We start from the raw sequence: 23,875 nt of genomic DNA on the forward strand, positions 1-23,875 counted from the left end.
TATTTAACTGGAAAGAACCTTGAAACTCCTTAGTCTTTGGGCTTCCTGATTATCTCCTCTCCGCAAGCTGTCCTTAGCTCTTTCAGATGATCAGGTTCACCATTAAGGGCTTTGCTGAAGATAGAAGAAAGCCTGATTTTCCATGAGTGACCACAGACACCAGCCAAGTACAGTTCAGAAATTCCTTTCTTAACCCACACAAAATACACTGAGCTAGAGCTGCACTATCTACTTTGCCTTATTAGAAAGGACACCAGCATGTATAAATTTTATTGCAATAAATCTCATCATTAAGAAATGGCAGTCATACATCTGCCCACAAATCTGATGATTAAAAACTGTTTCTCCTATACAGTGGGCCAATGAGGAAGACATAATTCACAGCCAAAAGCTGCAACCAGATGTATGAATCCTGGAAGGAAGGTTCTGGAATCTTTTCTCCAAATGGAAGGGATCCGCTAGAGAAACTGGAATTTTAGAAACACAAACAGGGTAGAACTGTTGCTACCAAGCAGCGCTATGGCATGGCAGGTAGGAGGTGGCAGAAATCCCCACCTGCAACCACCAACACTGCTGTGAACCCCTCCTTCAGAACCCAGAGCCCAAGTCGCCAGCCAGAAACCAAGGCAGGGAGTCCCTGTCTAGTGTAACATCTGCTACCTGAGCTAGCCTCCACTTCCCCGTGCCCACCCCGCTGCCTTCCCCACCTCTTATTCCATGTCCTTTACAACGTCATCCCCAAAAGTCATTCTTCACAAGGCCCATTACCAAGATTCTCTTCCTTGAAAATATTTGGGTAAAAGCTACATGTAATATGTCCCCTTTTGGGAACTTACGTCACCTTTTTCTCTGGATAATGGCCACCCTGCTTTGTCTCTCCAGTCCCCTTGGCTCTTCCGGAAGGTGCCCTTCCTTAACATTTTCCCCTTCACTGAGTTATTCAGGAAGCAGCCATTTTGTTCAGTGTGATCAGCTGCACTCTAGGCTGTAGCTGATTGGTCCAAAAGTAAGCACCTGACCTAAGCTTAGCCAATAATAGTGTCTTTCCCAGACCCTACCTACTAGCTACATTTGATTGGCCCCAGGAGGGATAATTGATTCAAGTTAGGCCAGTTTTAGTCCTTTGGAATTCTGGAAGGAAACTGAAATGTCAGTGTTTTTCTAGTACTTGAAGCTGTAAGATACAAAACTTTAAAACCTCTCATGACTATGTTTTCCATCATGATGACTAGAGAGGGGAAGAAGGCTAGGCTGCAAGGGAAAGAGGGAAAAGAATGAAACAGATACCCAGTAAGGAGCAGAGATGGGAGACAAGGTCTGGGAACTTTTGAGTCCAAGGTAAATATTTTTGGAAGCCCGTTGTATGGCTATCCTGAGTGCTGTGAGATACCCTGAGTCCATGTGATGACTTTTGCTTTCACAAGTGTGGTTTCTCCACTTGGAGCAAAGGGGTTCAGAACAACTTACTACAGTAAAGAAGCCCATTTAGCATTGGCTTTTGAGCTGTGGTGTTGGAGAGGACTCTTGAGAGTCCCTTGGACTGCAAGGAGATCCAACCAGTCCATCCTAAAGGAAATCAATCCTGAATATTCATTGGAAGGACTGATGTTGAAGCTGAAACTCCAATACTTTGGCCACTTGATGCAAAGAGCTGACTCATTTGAAAAGACCCTGATGTTGGGAAAGATTGAAGGCAGGAGGAGAAGGTGACGACAGAGGATGAGATGGTTGGATGGCATCACCAACTCAATGGACATGAGTTTGATAAACTCCGGGAGCTGGTGATAGGGAAGCCTGGAGTGCTGCAGTCCATACGGTCACAAAGAGTCGGACACGACAGCGAACTGAACTGAACTGAACTGAACCCGATATTTCCAAACATATTTGACCACTGAGCCCTTTTTTAAGTTAACTAATTAATTTTAGATTAACTAGTTATCTAGTTAATTGAATTTTCTCCTCTATCATATTCCCTTAAAGTTTCTAGCCATTTTCATGAAATACCCTTAGAGAAATGCTGTCTTGCAGAGAAAATTCCCCAAAACACAACATTGGCAAAAGTGAGATGTGTCTGTGAAAGTTTATTTCATGAATGTGAATTGAGAACAACAGACTCTGTGAACTGTACTTTTTTTCAGAGGTTACTTGTAGCAGGAGAAGAACTATTGACTATTTCAATTATCTGGAAATACAATCACTTTCTCTCATTTAAAGGACCAGACAGTGGGAACAAGAAAAAATTCTGTGAGTTGTGAAGAACTGCACTAGGTAAGTGCTTGCCATTAACCAGAAATGTGTCTGTGGTCTGAGCACATTAATTTGCCTCTGGACTGAGATCCAAAAAGGAAATTCTGGCAGAAGGAAGGCAGAGAGACTGTGAAGGGGATGAGATAGAATATATACACCCTATCAATTTACAAACAATGACCTGGAAAAAAATTCTTTGCTCAAGGATATATATACACATGTGTATATGCATAGATTTGTGTATACATGTATATACACACACATATACATATGTACATGTGTATTTATATGTGTCTGTGTGTGTGTGCATCAGTTGCTCAGTCATCTCTGACTCTTTGGGATCCCATGGACCTTATACAGCCAGGCTCCTCTGTCCATGGAATTCTCTAGGCAAGGAGAATTCCAGGCAAGGATACTGGAGTGGGTAGCCATTCCCTGCTCTAGCAGATCTTCCTGACCCAGGGATCAAACTTGGGTCTCCCACATTGCAGGGGGAAAATTGGATTTTTAAAAAGATTATATAATACACACATGAAAACTTTGCCCTAGGTGTACAGAGGAAAAGTTTACCTGAGAAATCAATTGATTATAGGAAATAGAAGAAATGTTTAGAATGTACCTAATTTACATAAATTTTTTAAAACTTAAGAAACTTCATAAGGCAAGTTTTGAATGATGAATGAAAAATAAGAAATGTAGGCTCAAATTAAAAAAATAAAAAAGAGGCTGGCAGACAGGAAGAGTGCCAGGAAGCTAAAAACAGTAATAAAATTAAAATTCACATTGGAGGCCCTAAAAAGCAAACATCAACAATGGGGAAAAAATAGATTGATAGTGGAGATGATTGACTAGGTAAATGCAGTAAGATTGAGGGGAGTGAGAAGAAGCACAGAGAGTTGAATATAACAAGGAAGAAGATAATGCACATGTAGGCTAGAAATTGAATATCTCAGCTCTGGATTAGCTGTATTCCTAAAGTAAAAAGCAGAATAAGTGGAAGAAAAGCAAAAATCAGTGATTTAGTAGGAGGCAATTTTCATGCGCTTGGGAAAAAAACACCTGAACACGTAAATCAAAAGGATTCACTGTTTTAAGGAAAGATATGAAAAGAGACAAAGCAAGCATATTTTAATGACATTTTTCAGTATCAAGGTTGAAGGGAAAATGCCACTAAACTAAGCAAAAAGTAAATATAATGACAGGTCACTTACAAAGAACCAAAATAAGGCTGATCCCAGATCCTACCAACATAAATATAAAAAAAGTAAAACGGTGTCTATAGAGTGTTAAGGGGGAATTCTGTGACCCAAGAGTCCTTTGCCTAGCCCAGATGCTGTTTATGTACCACGACAAGGGAAAGACAGTCTGAGAGAGGTAATGCCACCAAAAATTCTGTTGTTAATTCATTTCTTCTGAAAACCTTAACCAAAGTTATAATCCCTAAACCTACCAAAGGAATCAAAAATAAGGACTCATCTGAAGTTATAAAATGAAGCATCGCCACCATTAACCAGAGATTACTTAAATAGTTGACACAAATATGGTACCTACATAAATGTCCAAGGCTACAGGGATGCTTGAAAGACAAGTTATATATGGGGCGGGGAAGCTAATATGAATAACAGCTGCATTCTACAATGTACCCCAGGTGATATTAACATATCTAAGGAGTTGAGCAGTAAGAGTTATAACACATTGTTGACTCATTTCAAAAAGAGGAGTCTAAGATTCTTATATTATTCTTGCATTTAATAATTATAGGAAATGAACAAGCAAAGCTGTTTTTGAAAAGTATAAAATCAACCACTTATTAAAACTAAATATTGGTCACATTCCATCAGCTATCACAAGAGAAAATAAAAGCAAAGAAAAAAGGATCCATAAGGCAAAATAATGGAATGTGAATGAATGAATGCATGAATAATTTGATAAATAAAACCAAACATAGTAGGTTATGATAATAAGTAAAATGGGTTCAGTAAGCCAATGAAAAAGTTCAAATCCAATTTAATTAGCATTATGCTGACAGTCCCCAAGAATATGTGCCTCAACAAACTTCCAATACACATTTTCTTTCCACGTTATATTACAGACCAGAATATATATGTCTAAATTATATCAATTTTTGTAATTATCTATTTATTTTGGTACTTAAATATCAAAAATATAGATGTGTATATAAAATATATATGATGGGTCACTTTTTAGAATTTTTATTGGGATATAGTTGATACAATTCTGTGTTAATTTCAGGTGTACACATATATACATATATCCTCTCTTTTTAAAGTTCTTTCCCAAAAAAATAAAAAATAAAGTTCTTTCCCCATATAGGCCATTTGCACGTGTGTGTGAAGTCACTTCAGTCATGTCTGACTCTTTGAAGCCCTATGGATTGTGGCCCACCAAGGCTACTCTGTCCATGGGATTCTCTAGGCAAGAATACTGGAGTGGGTTGCCACGCCTTCCTCCAGGGGATGATCCGGACCCAGGGATTGAGCCCACTTCTCTTAGGTCTCTTGTGCTGGCACGCAGGTTCTGGCACCACTATCACCACCTGAGACGCCCATAGAGGCCATTACGGAGTATTAAGTAGAGTTCCCTGTGCTATATAGTCAGTCCTTATTAGTTACCTATTTTATATATAGTACTATGTATATGTCAATATCAATCTCCCAATTTATCTCTCTGCCGCTTAACCCCCAGCAACCACAAGTTTATTTTCTACTTCTTTAACTCTATTTCTATTTTGTAGATAAGTTTTGATGGGTTACTTTTAAAGACAAAGATCATTTGAATGTCCGGGTAAGCATGACCACATTAAAAATACATATGCATCGCCAGTGTTTATTAATAAACATAATATTTAGCTATCAAAAAGAAAACAGGCACATCTCCTACTGTATGCAAATGTCAGATCATTATATAGTATACCTGAAACTGATACAATATTGTATGTCAACTATATCTCAAAAAAATTAAATAAATGAATAAATAGAAAGCAGGGGCAGCTTGTATGCAATGTACATAAACAAAATTTATCTTGCATACCCTGCAGTTTTCTAGTCAACTTGGCTTTATGGCTGCTGAGTATTTTGCTAATCCCCAACCTTCGAGGTCTTTCTCCAATTGCTCACCAGCTTGACAGAAAAGTGATTTTATATTCCAGGTCACTCTAACTGATCAGGATCCACAGGGCTCTTCTTCCTAAAGTCTGGAAATTGGAAGGACTATTCTAATGTCTTACTGGAAAAGACACTGATGCTGGAAAAGACTGAGGGCAGAAAGAGAAGGGGGCGACAGAGGATGAGATGGTTGGATGGCATCATCAACTCAGTGGGCATGAGTCTGAGTAAACTCCAGAAGATAGTGGAGGACAAGGAAGCCTGGCGCGCTGCAGTCCATGGGATCACAAAGAGTCGGACAAGATGAGCAACTGAACAACAACATTCTAATTTTGTGATTCTGACCCATTCATGACTAGGGGTAAAATGATCAAGCAACAGTGCGAGCAGAGAGACACAGCAGGATCCTTCCTTCTCCAAATTTTGGCTAATCAGTACCCACCCGAGTTCTCCTTGGGTAGTGCGTCATTGACCAGTCTCCCAGTGTGCCAACCTTGAATACAGCTCTTAAATTACATGCTAACCCATTGGCCTGAATCTATTCCAATCAGAGATTCCCTGAAAAGAAAAATTATACTATGTCTAGATTGAACTTTCTAAGAAAAATAAAGACTCATAAATATTTCAGTATGGAGGTTTGAAAAAAAATGAAAGAATTAAGAGGACAAATGGTTGCTGTCCTTGGAAAGCTGTGTTGTCAGTAGGACTCCTGGCATCCACAAGTGAGAAAATGCAGACAAAACGCCAGGCGGTATGCAAACACACTTGTCAAATTCACAGAGCCAGAAAAAGCTTTTCCTGCAGTTTATCTGCCCCAAGTGGATTAGATACTAGCAGAGACGTGGAGATTTTGTTGAGCTTACAATTTTCATTGTTAAATTTGGGAAAAAAGGAGAAACGTGGGGAAAATAAAATGAAGAGAGGAAACTGGCACGTCAGAGCTGGAAAAGAGCTGAGAGATTTAGTTCAACTCCTCCTTTGACGGATGAGGATGCTAAACCCGAAATAAGTAGCTTGACTTAACCCAAGTGCTTAAAAAAAATAGAAAAGGACTTTACATGGATGTGACTAATAACAGACACTGAGAAAAGGGAAATGGGGGAACCAACCAAAGTTCAGTCTCAGGGGTTGTCTCTCTTCAACTCTTCCCAACTGCACCATGGACCACAGTGGTCAGGGTGAAGCAGACAAAGGGTGGCACTTTATGCCAACACACATCTCTCCCTATACCTGCCAGTGCCCTCTTTTGACTTTGGTTCCAGCTACTGTTGCTATGTACAAACACACCATAAAATGTGGAGGCATAACAACAATCCCTTATTTTCTTGTGTTCCTGCAGTTTGGGGACAGTTCATCTCCGATCCATGATGTCTGGGGCACAACTTTGACCATTAGGGCTCTGAAGCCATGTTCATGATAACTAGTCTGGCTGATGCTGTCAGCTGGAACCTCAGCTGGAGCTGTTGGCTGGAGCCAACACATGGTTTCTCCCTGTGGCCTGGGCTTCCTGACTGCATGGTGGTGGGCTCCAAGAATAAACAGGACCCCATGGAAACTGCATGACTTTTTATGACCTAGCAGCAAAAGTCACATCATGCCACTTCTTCCATAGTCACGGGTGACCCAGATTTCAGTGGAGGGGACCTAGACCTCACCTCTCAGTGACAGGAGTTTTGTTACATTGTCACAGTGTTCAAAGAACACGTGGTATGGGAGATTTTATTGATGCCATCTTGGAAGATACATTCTGCACAACTTGAGGGTAGAGTGGGGAGAGAAACTTGCACTTTTTTAGACTACTTTGCGATTACAGGAGTCAAGGTAGGGTGGGGGAGGGTTGAAAGAGCATAAGCTAATGTTATAATTCATATTTGGAAAATGCAAAAATGTTTTCACAGCACAAACTTTAGAAAATAAAGTTTAAGACTTCCCTGGTGGTTCAGTGGCTAAGACTCCACACTTCCAACGCAGGGGACCCCAGGTTCAATTCCTGGTCAGGGAACTAGAAACCACATGCCACAACTAAAATAACTAAAACCCAGCACAGACAAATAAATAAATTTTTTTGAAAAGGGAAATAAAGCTTAACAAAAATCTCCTTGACTGATAGTAATCTATGGATAATACTCAGTCTCCCAAGGAACCATATCAAAATGGAAGATGTGAGACTTTACATTTAAAAAAGAAAGACCACAAGTTTTATAAGTTTGCAATCTACTGGCTGAAGCCTTTGTCTAGCAATAAAAGGTGAATCTCCCAAGAAGCCTAGTGATGCCTAACCAGTTGTATTTGTTGTTGTTTAGTTGCTCCGTTGTGTCCAGTTCTTTGTGACTCCATGGACAGAAGCCTGCCAGCCTCCTCTGTCCATGGGGTTTCTCAAGCAAGAATATTGGAGTCGATTGCTATTTCCTTCTCTCTTCAGTGAAAATGAATTTTTTGCATCCCTTTATAAAGTTGCCTGGTGGCTCAGCTGGTAAAGAATCCGCCTGCAATGTGGGAGACCTCGGTTTGATCCCTGGGTTGGGAAGATTCCCCTGGAGAAGGAAACAGCTACCCACTCCAGTATTCTGGCCTGGAGAATTTCATGGACTATATAGTCCATGAGGTCACAAAGAGTCGGACACAACTAAGTGACTTTCACTTTCACTTTATAAAATGAGATTTAAGTGAGGGCAAAAAAAAAAAGCTAGGACCCTGAGATTGTGGGTGGAAGAGATATTTCTGAAAAGAGAAATTGGAAAAATAGCAAAAAATGGAACTCTCTCGTCGTTTTTCCCAGGGATAGCTTTGCCTGTCGGGTCAGGATCCTAGTTAGGTCTGTGTTGCTTCTTCTTGTGCTGTTACCTAGTTCTTCCAGAAAAGGCTGAAATCATTCAGAACATTCTCAGGCTGTCCACTTAGTCAGAGACCAGCAAAGCTAGAGGGGCTTTTATGGGCCACAGCAGACATTACTAATGGATCGATGCACTAATATCTAATAATCATGTATCTACTTTAGTGCTTGACTGTTATCACTGGTAACAAATTACATGAATTGTTTTCCTTGAAGTGACAGACAGTTCATTTTTGAGAAAATGTGCGCTCTGGCTTCTCTGTCCATCGTTCTTTCAAGGAAAAGTGGTATTTTGTGAAAACAGTTTTGTCCTGTGAAAATAAGCTGTCCTGAGAATATCTTGGGCACCCTCACAGTTCCATGAACCATGCTTTGAGAACCTCTGATCTGGCATGCCATTTTCATTTTGCAGATGGAGAAACTGGGGCCTGGAAAGAGAATAACTGACTCCAGGCTTCAGCATTTTTATCACCACTTGTCACAGGTTGGGTTTCCCAGGAAGGAGACTCCAAAACGGAGCTCCTTGTCCAGGAAAGTCTAACACAGGAGTCATTACCTGTGGCTTCCCCACGGTCACATATTTTCTCATTCCAGCACCCCTGCCTGTCAGTCATTTTCCCCCTCTCTTTTGCCGTCACACCACGCACAATGCCCTTGCTAATGAGACTGAAAAATAAAAAGCTGTGTGTGCTCCAGGTTGGCCTCCAATTCAAAGCTTTATGCTGAAAATATTCTGCCCTCAAAACCGACAGGCGCTGACTTGTGAGCAGGTCCAGAGATGCGGAAGCTTAAGGGTTTCATTGACCTCACTTCAAAGCTATTGCCTGCTTTCCAAGGTGTCCCCGAGTTCCCTGGGACCTGGATAAATATTCGATTTGCTTGCACAAAAGCCTCAGAGAATGACTCATTACTCGACACAATAGGTGACTTAATCGGCAGGTCATGGTTAAGTGACTGCACCTCTTGGGGACACAAGGCAGCTTCTCCCAGGAAGACTGAAGGCTCAGCCCCACCCCACCCTGTGCTCCAGTGAGTGTGGCTGTCTGCAGTCCCGGCTCCCCGCCCCACACCCTCCATTCATCCGACACAGCCACCAGGTCACCCTCTTAAAGTACTCCCAGGAGGTCGGATCCACCTCTGCAACTTTCTGCATCTCGCTGTAGTCCCCTACATTGAGCTCAAACTCCTGCTCCTTTCTCAAGACCTCCATCAACTTCTAACTTCTAACCCATATATTCTGCTCCAAAGAAACTGCTCCTCGCCACACATGCTCCCTCTGCTCCCCCCACATACTGCACTCAGGCCCCCTGCTCCCCCAATCCCAGACCCCACTCTTGTTTCCCAACAGCCTCTTCAGAGCAGGTCCAGATCACCACCTCCAAAAAGCTCCACCTCTCCTCTGGACCCTTTCTGTTCAAATTCTGTGCACCATACACCATGAGACAGTGACACGCCATCTTGGATGCTCACCTTTGTTTCTTGTGTTACGGACAACTCAGAGCAACTCCCAAGGGTGTTATCATGTTCCAGGGTTTGAGCTGAACAGGAAAAGCAAAGGGAACCAAGCCACACCTCTGTCCTGAAGGGGCTGCTCTTGGAGCCACATGCACCCCACAGTCACGCTCCCAAGCAAGCTGCCCCTCTCTTCGGAAGAGACCGCCTAATGCCTGGCCTGAGAGGTAGTGTGGATAGTTAATGACTCAGCTTGGGAGCCCAGCCCATCTAGGGTACCCCTGTGCCTGTATGCCTGCAGCCTCAAACCACTCACTGTCCAGCAGGCCTTGCACAGGTCTGAACACCAAAAGGCAGGCACCTCCTCCACCTATGGGTAAACTCACAGCTGAACACAGAGATAAATAATAAATACACTGGGCCAATCCAGTATTAGGACTCTTTTCTTAATTCTCTGAACTAGGTACATCTATTATTCTCATCTTATAGATAAGGAAGGGCTTCCCAGGTGGCTCAGTGGGTAAAGAATCCATCTGCAATGCAGGTAGATACAAGTGTTGTGGGTTCAATCCCTGGGTGGGGAAGATCCCCTGGAGGAGGTCATGGCAACCCACTTTAGTATTCTTGCCTGGAAAATCCCATGGGCAGAGGAGCCTGCTGGGCTCCAGTCCATAGGGTTGCAAAGAGTCAGACACAACTGAGCAAATGAGCATGAACATGAATGTTTCTAGGCATAATATATGTGAACACTGAGCCAAGTGTGTGATGTGGACTATTTCATTAATTTCCCCAAAACCGCATGAGATTGGGTTACTGAACCCATTTTGCAGATAAGAAATTGAATCTTAGAGAGGTTAAGTGTCTCAAGGTCTTAGTCATCTAAGAATCAGATGCTGGCATCGCTACCTCCTTTAGGCAAATCACCAGTGACCCAAGGTCATGACAGTGGCTGGGTCTGAATGGGCTTCCGGCTTTGTCCACACGCACCTTCTGTGTTCATGACCGACTTGCTCTGATGACAGTCCATATCTCTGGTGGGTGGGCCACCTGGCTACAGAGCCCTGGACAGAGCCAAAGGGTGGTTGTCCACAACAAGGACCTAACTGCAGTGCACAGACAATGCCGCTCAATGTTATGTGACAGCTTGGATGGGAGGGGAGTCTGGGGGAGAGTGGATCCATGTGTATGTGTGGCTGAGCCCCTTCGCCGTCCGCCTGAAACTATCACAACATTGTTAACCAGCTGTGTGTGTGTGCTCCAGCATGTCTGACTCTCAGCAACCCCCCTGGACTGTAGCCTGCCAGGATCCTCTGTCCATGGAATTTTCCAGGCAAGAATACTGGAGCAGGTTGCCATTTCCTCCTCCAGGGGATCTTCCTCACCCAGAGATTAAACCCTCGACTCTTGCATTAGCAGGAGGATTCTTTACCGGTCCACCACCTGGGAAGTGCCTAACTGCCTATACTCCAATGCAAAATTAAAAGTTGAAAGAAAAAAAAAGGATGATTGTCCACAGAGCCCTATGCTGTAGGCTGAATGTCTGTCTGTCCCCCTAAAATGCCAGTGTGGAAGGTGTTGTGGAAAACCAATGGCCAGCGTGAAGGTATTAGGAGGTGGGGTCTCTGGGATGTGGTTAACTCAGGAGGGTGGAGCCCTCATGAATGGGATTAATGCCCTTATAAAAGGGGCTCCAGAGAGCTCCCCTACCCCATCCAACATGTGAGGACACAGGGAAAAGGCTGAAGCCTGGAAGAGGGCCCTCACCTGACCACACTCCAACTTGACCTCAGACTTTCAGCCTCCAGAACTGTGAGCAGTAGATGTCTGGTTTTTATGACAACTTGTTATTGTTGTTCCGTTGCTTGTTATGCCCGATGTCCGAATCCCCGAGCGGGAAGAGAGAAGACTTCCAAGACAATACAACTCGCAAAAAGGGAAGTTTATTGCTGACTCGAGTCAGGGCTCCTGCCGCATCCAACGCAGTGGTGCGGGGTCAGAGAGCCCCGAGCCCAAGCTGTTACCCAAATGTATAGGGTGTGCATAAGCAGTTAGTAGCTGGCTTAAGTGGATTGGTTACATGTTTGCAAAGCAATTTTATTGGTCTAAACTTTCGCGGGCTTATTTCAAACTTAGGCATTTGCAGGCTTTTCAGCTTTTCCCTGATAGATTCCCTTTTTTTTTTCTTACTGGGCGCATAGTGATTGGCTGGCTCCAGGTGGCCTGATGGGGGTAGGGAATCTTACCATTCCGGGGGAAGCTGAAACTTAGGTCCGGGCTGCCTGTCATGGTGTTAGCCCTGGCAGCCTCACATTGCTAAGTCATGTCCAACTCTTTGTGACCCCATAGACTGCAGCACGCCAGGCCTCCCTGTCTCTCACCATCTCCTGAAGTTCACCTAAGTTCACCTAACCTGTGATATTTTGTTAAAGCAGCCCAAGTGTGTCAGTCGCTCAGTTGTGTCTGACTCCTTGCCACCCCATGGACTGTAGCCGGCCAGGCTCCTCTGTTCATGGAATTTTCTAGGCAAGAAAACTGGAGATCCCCTTTCTCCAGGGGATCTTCCTGACCCAGGGATCAAACCCAAGTCTCCTGCATTGCAGGCAGATTCCTTTCTGTCTGAGCCACCAGCAAAGCCCAAACAGGCTAAGATACTCTGGCTGGGAATTTGTAGGCTGCCCCTGCAAATTTACACCTCCCTGGCCCAGCAAGACATCAGGGCCAGACACTAAGGCACTAAGGCAGCAGATTTCAGTCGTGCAGGCCTAGATTCGACATCTCTCCTCAGACAGAAGTGCTGTTTTGAGAGGCTGGGAGACCTTGGGACAGTCCCTTCCTTCTCTGGCCCCTGTTTCTCTGTCACTGGAATGAGGATTAAGAGAGAATGTCCACAGAGCACTTGTCCTTTCTAGAACCACAGCCGACAGCACTGTGATTACTTACAATGGATGTTATCAGTTAAGAGTCAGGCTGCCTGGAAAATTCCTTCAGTTTCCTCTGGGATCCAGGCAACCAACATCAGGGAGGATATGACCTGATCCAGTTCCTTCCCCCCAAAACTTAGCCCTTCCATGCTGCCCTCTCCTTCACCGCCTGCACCCTCAGACTGGATTTCTATCTAGAAAGAGTGCTCTCGGCCTCAGCCTGCCCCTCCCATTCATCTCTGGGGGGTACTCTCAGGATGGCATCTGGACAGAACCAATGTGCTAAGTGGAGGCAGAGACTAATGCTCTGTTACAGTTTTTCCACGTGCTTCATTTATCCTAATGGAAAGCTAACACGATATTTAAAAGGTTAATATTGTAATATGTATCTCAATTAGCTTTGTGCAGCCCCTCTGGAGCGGAGGCTGCAGGCACCATGATGAGGGATGGGATCTGGTGGACATCCTAGGAGGTGGGCCAGGACCAGGATGAAGCCTGGCTCCAGCACAAAGTGCTAAAGAGAGCTACTCGAGAACTTTCCCCCTCAGAACACCCCTGGGCTTCATTACATTAACTACATGGCCTCAAGGTCCTTCCATCTTTAGAAGAAATGCATTTCGCAGCAAATTATTCTACAGCTAGTATTTCTCGAAATTGCATTTTAATATCAGAAACATTGCAAACAGGGCAGAGAACACAGCGATGCACACTTGGGGTCCGTGGTGGGTTCTGGGGAAGTTTCTGGTTTTGCATTAGGGAGATGGCAAAGGGGGCAGATTGCTTTGGAGGAGGACGGGCATGAAGAATGTTTCTTGCCTCTGCGAATGCACATACACATTATTGTTTTTTCTCCCCCCATCATCACTTACTCTAAGCAGAGTCTCATTACTTAAAAAAAAAAAAAAAGCTGGAGCATCCTAACAATAGCCCATAATTACTTTGCAAATGGTTCTGCAGAGTAATTATGTCATTAGTCCAAATGCCTTCTACATCAAAGATTTCTCTCTCTCCTCAGTGCCATCCATTTGGCTTAAGGAATGAGAAGAAACTCCTGGGGACCTGAGTGAGGAGGACCCAAGCTATACTTGTGGGATTTAGAGATGCCATTCTTAGCACATCTATTGTCAAACTGACTGCTCCTGCAAATGACACCTCCCTGCAGGAAGGTGAGATACTAAAGCAGAGTTCTCAAGGAAAAGAGATTAGCAACCAGCCTACAGAGAAAGCATACTCAGACAGCTGCCTCTAAGGATGTCTGGCCACGCTAGATAGAGAAGGGAATCTCTGAGCCAATTTTGGCTCTACTCACCAGTTTGGCATGACAGGCTGTGGCCATGTGAAGGTCACCCCTTCTGCAGTTAATATATCCAAGTAGGAAAACTGTCTGCAGGTCCCATAAAGCCTGATGAGAAAGAACCAAAAGCACAGACTGCATTTAGTTGAGGACCTACTCATGTCAGCTGCTGTACTAGGCACTTCATTCCTGGTATCTAGTAATATGTGCCATATTTATTGCTCCTGTTTTACAGATAAGAAACTGAGGCTCAAAAAAATCAATGCCCTTCTCCAGTGTTTCTATCCCAGTATCCTTAAAGAGGTGGCGTTTATCCTCAAGGTCATCCCCATAGTCAGAAATGGCTGCAGGAGCTCCAGCCATCACATCCATATTTCAGACAGAAAGAAAGAGAATGTAGAGTCAGGGAGAAGGCGAAAGGGCCCTTCAAGGAGATTTTCCGAAGTTCCCACCCAGTGACTTTTGCTTCAATCTCATTGGTCGCCCCAATGCAAAAGAGATTGAGAAAAGAAGTTTTCAGCCAAGCAAGAACTACCTTTAAAAATACAGTGTTCTGAGGACTTTCCTGGAGTTCTGGTGGTTAATAAGATTCCATGCTCCCAATGCAGGGGTCCTGGGTTTGATCCCTGATCAGGGAACTAGATCCCATATTCTGCAACTAAAGATCCCTCATGCCACAGCTAAGATGGGGCACAACCAAACAAATAGATAAATATTTCTTAAAGCTTACAAAAAATTAAAATATAGGGTTCTGTTACTAAGGAAGCAGAAGAGATTGGGACAATGCATAGGTAAGCCACAATCACGACACTGCTTGACACACAGTATTCCATTTACACACTCACAATAACCCTGCAAGGTGGGTGTTAATACACCCATTTTGTCAATGAGGCTCGGAATGTATGAGTCCCTTCCCAGGCACAGCACAGATAGCCGGTGAGCCTGACCCAGAGCAGGGCTCATCCACAGTGCCCACTGCCCATCCATGCAGCTCTCTGTCAGAAGCCTGAAAACAACCAAGGGCAGGGCATCAGGTGGGACAAAGCGGGTCTATACAGGGATAGGGCATGAATGCACAATGATGGGGAGGCATCTCACTGTGTGCGTTGGTGTGGGTTCCTGTGGGGAGAGACGGGAGGACGTGGAGAAGGGCAAATGCTACATACTTGTGCAGTCTACAGTCCTGGGACACCCACAGGAGGGCGGTCACAAGAGTCTGTTTCATTGGGCTACCTCTAGTTCCCAGTAGAATCATTAGATCAGGAAATGAATGAAAAACAAATGATTAAATTAAGAAGAAGCTTTGCAGACTGCCACCTTCTTCAGGCTTAGATTGATTTCAGAAAGAAAAAAAAAAGCTATTCTGACAGAGACATTCCAGACCCAAATTCTGGTTGCCCCAGAGCACAGATCATACCTATTATGATGAAATGTAGAGAGTTACCCCCTCTGAATGACCAGTGATGCTTTTTAAAACTTTAGTAGCTATGTAATACTTCAAGATGCAGTACATGAATTTTTACTGATCTGTAATTATAAATGTATCTGATCAATTAAATAAGAAGATACATGAAAAATATATATATATTTTAAAAGACTACAGGCAGATGAATTACAGTGCTACAAAGTGGCCCTGAAATGCAACTCAAACTCAACAGACAGGAAAAAAAATTTATAAAAGTCCATTCTCAGAAATAAAATAAAGTTGAATTAAATAAATAAATAAGATGGTGAGTCAACGTGTAGGCTTCTAAGCCACATGCATTATTTGGATTGATTGATTCTGGTTGGTTGCCCTCCCAGATTTGGATAAATAGGTAGGAGGTACCAAATCATCTAGAGAAAAGACACCCTGAGTGTCCCAAAATCCTTTGACCTTTAGTTCCTCTGCCTGCAGATCAAACCTGGATTTGATCCCTGGGTCAGAAAGATCCCCTAGATAAGGAAATGGCAACCCACTCCAGTATTCTTGCTTGGAGAATTCCATGAACTGAGGAACCCAGCGAGCTACAGCTCATAGGGTCTCAAAGAGTCGGACATGACTGAGGGGCTAACATTTTCACTTCACGCTCCAAATTCAGGAGTCTGGATTTTAACAAGCATCCCAGTAATCTTTTTCAAAGCATAAACCAACCCCCCATGACTCACACACACACACATACATCCCATCCTCCTATGGACAGTGGAGTAAAGACCAGCAATCGCAGCCTCATCATCACCTCCTCACCACATCCCCCTGGCAGCCTTTAGAATCTACACTGCTATGCTTAGTCATTCAGTCGTGTTCAACTCTTTGCAACCCCATGGACTGCAGCCCCCCAGGCTTCTCTGTCCAGGGGGATTCTCCAGACAAGACTACTGGAGTGGGTTGTCATCCCCTCCATCTCTACCATCTGAGCCACCAGGAAATGTACTGTACTGAGCTCTGAATGACCAGAGAGCTGCCAGCATCCTAAACCCACACTTTGTCATACCCTTGTGCCTTTGTCCCTCCTTTCCCCTCTCCAGAGCATTCTTCCTACCCACTCCCATACCCCAACTCAAAACTCCTGAGTCCCTCTCCAAACCTGCTAAGCCCCCAAGCTTCCCACTTCAGTCCATCTACCCAGTTGCTCAATCTACCCGGTTGCTCAAGCCTCAAACCTACCAGTCCTGTTTGGCTCTTTGCCTGCCCTCCAGCCCAGCATGGTCTGGACATCATCTGGTCCCATCCTGGCAACACCACCCAGATCCACCGGTCCTGGACCACACCCACCATCGCTCAGCTGGCCTGCACTTGGCACACCCTACCCCATGACCTCCGTTTGATTAGCTCATTCCCATCTCTGGAAAACAGCATCTCAGAGAAGCCTTCCCCAACCTCTTGTCACAAAAGAACCCTGTAAAATGAAAGTGCTTCTTCTTCCTACACAGGAAATAGCACCTGCTGAGGTTGCAACAAATACCTTTGTTTATTTGTCTCTCTTCCAGCTCCTTCACTCTAAGGTAAACCGCACGAGGGCAGAGACCCACTGCAGACAAAGCATCTCTGTCACCCAGGCATCCCCTAACTGCCCCATCATAGATATCCAGTACATATTCACTGAATGTGAAATAATCTCTTTAAAGTCATTACAAAAAATAACGCACACAGGATCCCCATTACTGCTCCCCCTCTTTTTTATTGGAGGATAATTGCTTTACAATGTTATGTTGATTTCTGCCATACAAGAATATGAATCAGCCATAAACATATGTATATCTCTTTCCTCTTGAACCTCCCTCCCAACCCCCCATCCCACCCTTCTAGGTCATCACAGAGCACCAGGCTGAGCTCCCTGCGATATTCAGCAACTTCCCACTAGCTACCCATTTTACACATGGTAAAGTGTACGTTTCAATGCTACTCTCTCAATTTGTCCCACCTTCTTCCTCCACTGTGCCCACATGCTTATCCTCTATGTCTGTGTCTCTATTCCTGCTCTGCAAATAGGTTCATCAGTACCATTTTTCTAGATTCCATACATATGCGTTAATATACGATATTTGTTTTTCTCCTTCTAATTTACTTTATATGACATGTTCCTTTTATTACAGAGGAAGAAACCAAAGTAAGGTGAATTGCAGGCACAGCACCACACGTGAAGGACACAGCTGGGATTTGAACCAAGGACAGCCAGAGGCCAGAGCCTAAGCTTCCTTAATCAAGCTGCCTCTTCCCAAGGCCAGGACCACGTCAGCTGCTTTACCCTAGTGCTTAGGACAGTGTCCAGTCTACCTTACAGATGGTATCAGCTAGCTATGGCTGCGTAACAAAAGTGCCCCACGGGGCATTAGCTTAAGACAACATTTATCATCTCGGCTTCTGTGGCTTAAGAATCCAGGCTGGTTCCTCTGGCTCAGGGTCTCTTAGAAGACTGTGGCCAAGCTGCCAGCTGGGGAGGAATTTGCTTCCAAGCTCACTCCGGTGGTTACTGGCAGAATTCCGTTCCTCAAAGGCTGCTGGGCAGAGGGCCTCAGTCTCTCTCTGGCTGTTGGTCCAGAGGCCTCCCCGCAGCTCCTTGTCATGTGAGCCCCACCATGGCACAGCTCACGACGAGGCCGCTGGCTTCCTCAGAGCAAGTGAGAGGACCCAGTGAGGGTGGGAGTGAGACAGGAATCGCAGTCTTTTTGTAATAAGATCAGTCTGGTAGAGTTGCCACAACAAATACGGCAGACTTGGGAGAGACAACAGAAGTGGACTGTCTCACAGTTCCGGAGGCTGGAAGGCTAAGTTCAAGGTGTCAGCACGGTTGGTTTCTTCTGAGAGCAAGCAGTGAGGCTCTGCTCCTCGCCTCTCCCCAAGCTTCCAGTGGTGTCCTGGAGGCCTTTGGTATCCCTCAGCTCAGGGAGGCATCAACCCTATTTCTGCTTTCCCTTTGGCAATCTCCCCACGTATGTGTGTCTCTGTGTCCATACTTCCCCTGTTTACAAGGACACCAGTCACACCGAACTAGAGCCCACTTAAATGACCTCATCTTCACTTGACTGCATGTGCAAAAACCCTATTTCCAAAGACAGTCACATTCGGCGGTTTCAGGGGTTAAGACGTCAATGTATCAGACTCCCCTGGTGGCTCAGTGGTAAAGAATCCGCCTACCAGTCCAGGGGACATGGGTTCTATCCCTGGTGCGGGAAGATTCCACAAGCCATGGAATCAACTAAGCCCATGTGTCACAACTACTGAGCCCACGCTCCTAGAGCCCATGCTCCTCAGCAAGGGAAGTCACCAAACGAGGAACCCATGTGCTGCGATGGAAAGAGTAGCCCCCGCTCACCCGCAACTAGAGAAAGCCCGTGAGCAGCAACAAAGACCCAGGGGAGTCAAAAATAAATAAATACGATTTTTTAAAATGACGTCACTGTATCTTTTGGGGGAGGACATGACTCAACCCATCATGGTGACCTCATCTTAGACGTGACATCCCATCATTTTGCCAGAGCCTCTTTAGTAGTAGAAGTCAGTCTCCAGGTCCATCTCACACCCCATGGGAGGGAATTTTACATGAGCCCAGATGTCAGAAAGTAGCAACCCACTCCAGTATTCTTGCCTGGAGAACCCCATGGACAGAGGAGCCTGGCGAGCTACAGTCCATGGGGTCGCAAGGAGTCGGACACGATCGAGCGATTAAGCACAGCACAGCACAGCCATCATTAGAGCCATTTCGGAAGCTGTCTTCCCTACATGCATCCATAAATATCCCTCAAATGAGTAATCCAGCATCTATCATACTTCTAGTATCATTGTTTACACATTTATTTCTCCCTCAGCCCCAGGCTTGGGGCTTCCTGGAAGCAGGGATCGAGTCAGATTCATCACTAGGACATTCCTGGCACCTAAAACTGTACCTGCTACATGATGAGATAGGTACCCAGTCAATATTTATTGAATAACTGAATAAATAAGTGAATGAATGAGAAACAGATAATGTTTCTCTCTGTCCAAGGGAGCAATTACTTCTAAACTCTGTATCAGGAGAGCATCACAATAGGCCATTGCCTTTATGTGTCAGGGATTAAATAGATTCTTCTCCAGCCAGCCTAATCTTAACTATTGATCAGAAAACTAAGCACTTGTTTATTTAAGGAGGAATTGGCAGCCTTGCCTGCATACAAAGAATTTGCGAGAGGAGTCAGATGGCTGATGAGTCATTTTCCTCGCCGTTAATAAGACCCACGAGGTACATCTGTTTCAATCACTTTGATCAGAACTAAAAACAACCTCAGACATGCTGCCTAATGCGGCATCTACCTGACAGGTGTGCAGGGAGTGATTATATCGTCTCCATCCCCGGAAGCTTTTAATGAGAGGCAACATGACTGGCAGCCTTAGAGGCGGCTTCTGGGAGGGATGGGGAAAGAAGCGGATCAGAGCAAACAAACTCCACATAGAGGCTGGAGGGTGGAGAGCAAAGAGTCCACGTGGGGCTCTTGACCAGCATGAGAAATGAGGGTCAAAGCCGGAGCCTTCACTAGAGCCTGAACCAAAAAACAGACCAGGTTCTCAGAACAGGAAATCAGGCAATCAGAGCTGCTCTTGACACCTTGGAAATCTTCTAGAGAGCTGGGACTTGTCTGGTGATCCACCAGCTAAGACTCCATGCTCCCAATGGAGGGGACCCGGGTTTGATCCCTGGTCAGAGAACTAGACCCCACCTGCCACACCTAAAAATTTTGTGTGCTGCAACTGAAAAAAAAAGATCCCACATGCCACAAGTAAGACCCGGTGCAGTTTAAAAAAAAAGTCTTAAAAAAATAGGGATTCGATTTGTCAAAATAAAATACTCATCAACAGAGTGTGCGTGGGAAGTGGTGTCTGTATTATTCTGGAAAGAAGTAGACTGGGACCCAGGAGGTGTGTGTTGGAACGCTGTCCTTGTCCCTTGCTAGCTCTGGGATCTGGAGGGATCTTCCTGAGTCTCAGTCTCTCTGGCTGTAAGATGGGGCTAACAGTCCTCCCAGAGTAAAATGTGTGGACATTGGCATATTACTGTTTGTTGCTGTTGAGTTGCACAGTCGTGTCCCACCCTTTGTGACCTCAGGGACTGTAGCCCACCAGGCTCTTCTGTCCATGGGATTCTCCAGGCAAGAATACTGGAGTGGGTTGCCATTTCCTTCTCCAAGTCATCTTCCCAACCCAGGGATTGAACCTTCCAATCCTGTACTGACAGGCGGATTCTTTACCACTGAGCCACCTGGGAAGCCCTTGGCATATTATAATCTCTCTCAAAAAGCCCAGCTCCCAGGCGGTTCTCAGAATGTGCTTGATCATCAGCTTCCTATTACAGGACTCAAGCTTAGCCTCGGCTTGGGAAGTAGCTTGACAACAATTTCTGAAAACTAATTTTTTGGCTGAACGACTCAGGAGAAATCAGTATGTCTGTTCTGTAGAGCTATGTCACGAACCGTTGCTTCTGTAGTTTTTGAGCTATGTCCTGGTTGTGTGTGCGTGTGAGTGTGAGTATGTGTACATGTATGTGCCTGTCTGCATGCGGGTGTATCTGTGCACACTCACACCTACACATATGCCTGGATGGGCTCTATTCCCGGGCCTCCAGCAATTGCTCATGCTGTCAGAATTTGACGAAGTCCTAATGAAAGCAGGATGATTGATAATCAATTTCCAGGGGCCCCATTCAGTCCACTAGATGGAAAGTCATCTATATTCATCCACCGCCCATGAGGGATATACTGAAAGTGTTAGTCGCTCAGTCATGTCCGACTCTTTGCGACCCCATGGACTGTAGCCTGCCAGGCTCCTCTGTCCATGGGATTTCCCAGGGAAGAATACTGGAGTGGGTAGCCATTCCCTTCTCCAGGGGATCTTCCCGACCCAGGGATTGAACCCGGGTCTCCTGCACTGCAAGCAGATTCTCTACCATCTGAGCCACGAGGGAAACCCCATGAGGAATATAGTACAATGCAAAAAGCACAGACTGCTTCCCAAGGGCCCAAGTTCAAGTCTCTGCTCTGCCCCTCTCCTCATATGACCTTGAGCAAGTTTCACATCCGCTGTGCTTTCGTTTCTGCATCTACAAACCAGAAATAGTCTTGGCCCCACCTGCCAACATTGTCGTGAGGATTAAATGAATTGGGCTTTAGAGTCACAACCCCCTGGAAGCCTCCTGGTCCTGATGTAGCCGTGTTCTGCTTTGCTTGGGTGACTCTGAGAGGCAGAACCTCGGCTGTCCTTTCGACATACATTCCTGGAGAGCAAGTTCATCCGGCACCCAGCGCACAACCAATGCAAGTCTAGCAGACGAAAATGATTTCATGAGTAAACGCGAAGAATCATACCTGCTATAATAGAGTCCATTGAGAAAGAAAAAGCCCAGGCTGTGTGTTCAATCTTTTAAAAGACAGATGCTGTCTCGGAGTATATGTTATGAACTGAGCCCACGCGCCACAGATACTGAAGACCCTGCACCCAGAGCCTGTGCTCCACAACAAGAAAAGCCACCACAATAAGGCCGCAGACCGCAATGAAGAGTCGACCCCGCTCGCTGCAACTAGAGAAAGCCCTCGCAGCGACGAGGACCCAGGGCGGCCCAAAATAAATAACCTTAAAAAAAAGGTGTTTGATATGGAGGAAACTACTGGAAATTGACCCCCTCTATATTTTGCCTGGGGTTTTGGATGTTCTCATGCCAAGCAGGGCCCAAAAGTGTGTGGAGAAGGGGAAGGAGGGTGTCCTGGGTAGCTACGCTCCCCCCAGAAACATAAGCCGTCATGGTCGAGACGTGGCTGCTCTCAACGGGACACTGCAGGGCCCTGATTCCTGGGGCAGTCGTTCCCTTCTGGCCACCCCCAACACAAAACTCTCTGAACATGTCTCCTCTCTCATCTTGTCAAAATCCCCCACCTGCGTGGCTGGGAAGCTGTCGGCGTGATCTACAACCCCCAGGCAGGCCTGGAATATGAGCTAAATTGCCTGAGTCACTAGCGATGATAGAGTCATTCTGCAGGAAATTGGAAATCAATTCTTGTCATCACTGTACAGAAGTCCTTTATCAAGAGTTCCAGCTCACCCTGCTACGCAACCAAGTAGGACTTGAAGGCCAGCCTGGCAATAAAAGGAAGAGAAAAGGGCCGTGTGTGTGTGTGTGTGTGTGTGTGTGTGTGTTTTCCAAAAACATATCAACATCCAAAGGCAGTGCCAAACCGCTCAGGCGGGTAGAAAACCTCAGCATCCCACAGACGAAGATGCCGCATCCTAGGAATGCTGAGGACAAACTCTTACATCCGCTGCAGAGTTTAATTGAAAATGAGGGACCCCCTGGTGGCCCGGTGGCTAAGACTCCACACTCCCATTGCAGGGGGTCAGGGTTCGATACCTGGTCAGGAAACCAGAGCTCATGTACCACAGCTGAAGATCCCATGTGCCACAGTGAAGACTGAAGATCATGTGTGCCCCAACTAAGACTCAGCACAGTCAAATAAATAAATTTCTTTTTTTAGAGAGAGAGGGAGGATGAAGAATTTTCATCCCTCACTGGATGCAAATAGTTGTGGGTCTAGAGGAGGGGACAGAGCTAAAAGTCACAAATTCAGCAGACTTCACTGCATGATTTTAGCACAGTGCATAAGTACTCACAGGTTTCCCAGGTGGCGCTGGTGGAAAAAGAACTTACCTGCCAATTCAGGAGACGTAAGAGACATGGGTTTGATCCCTGGGTCCAGAAGATCCCCTGGAGGAGGAGATGGCAACCCACTCCAGTATTTTTGCCTGCAGAATCCATGGAGAGAGGAGCCTGGTGAGCTACAGTCCGTAGTGTGACAACTGAAGCTACTTAGCACACATAGGGACTCAACACTGTGACCCCATGGTTCTGCATGATGCTGAGGTCTTGGCGACCCAGCTGGCAGAAAAAGAGAAGAGTCAACCCAATCAGCTGCAGACCAATCGGCTCTGGGAGGGTTAACCCGGGTCCAGTAGATGCAGTCCAGGGCTGTGGTAAACTACAGTGTGGTTCAGGAGAACATGGAGATTCAAGGGAATGGGACCCTGCTGGGGAAGATCGGGCAGCAAGTGAGGCCCAAAGTCAGGAGGAAGCATCTCCTCTGCCCCAGGCATCAGGTCACAGCCCAGGGACCCCGTCCATGAGGGAAGCCCAAGGGAGTTAATGCAATAAAGAATCTGCGAATCTGACTCCATTTTGGATGTTTGACTGCTGTCCGCTTCCAAATCTCTCACTTCTCCATCCCCACCTGCCCCACATCTGCACAAGATGATAAGAAAGTCAAGACAGGGACTCCCCTGGTGGTCCAGTGGCTAAGACTCTGCCCTACCAATGCATGGGCCCAAGTTTGATCCCTGGTCGGGAACTAGATCCCACATGCCCCAGCTAAAAGAACCCTCATGCCTCAAAGAAGATCAAAGATCCCTCGAGATGCAACTAAGACCTGGCACAGACAAATAAGCAAATAATTTTAGAAAAAGAAAGAAGCAAGCCAAAGCACAGGTTGGAAGATCAAACCCCATGGA

The sequence above is a fragment of the Odocoileus virginianus genome, chromosome 33 (assembly GCF_023699985.2).
Source record: "Odocoileus virginianus isolate 20LAN1187 ecotype Illinois chromosome 33, Ovbor_1.2, whole genome shotgun sequence".
In the NCBI taxonomy this organism is placed as follows: Eukaryota; Metazoa; Chordata; class Mammalia; order Artiodactyla; family Cervidae; genus Odocoileus; species Odocoileus virginianus.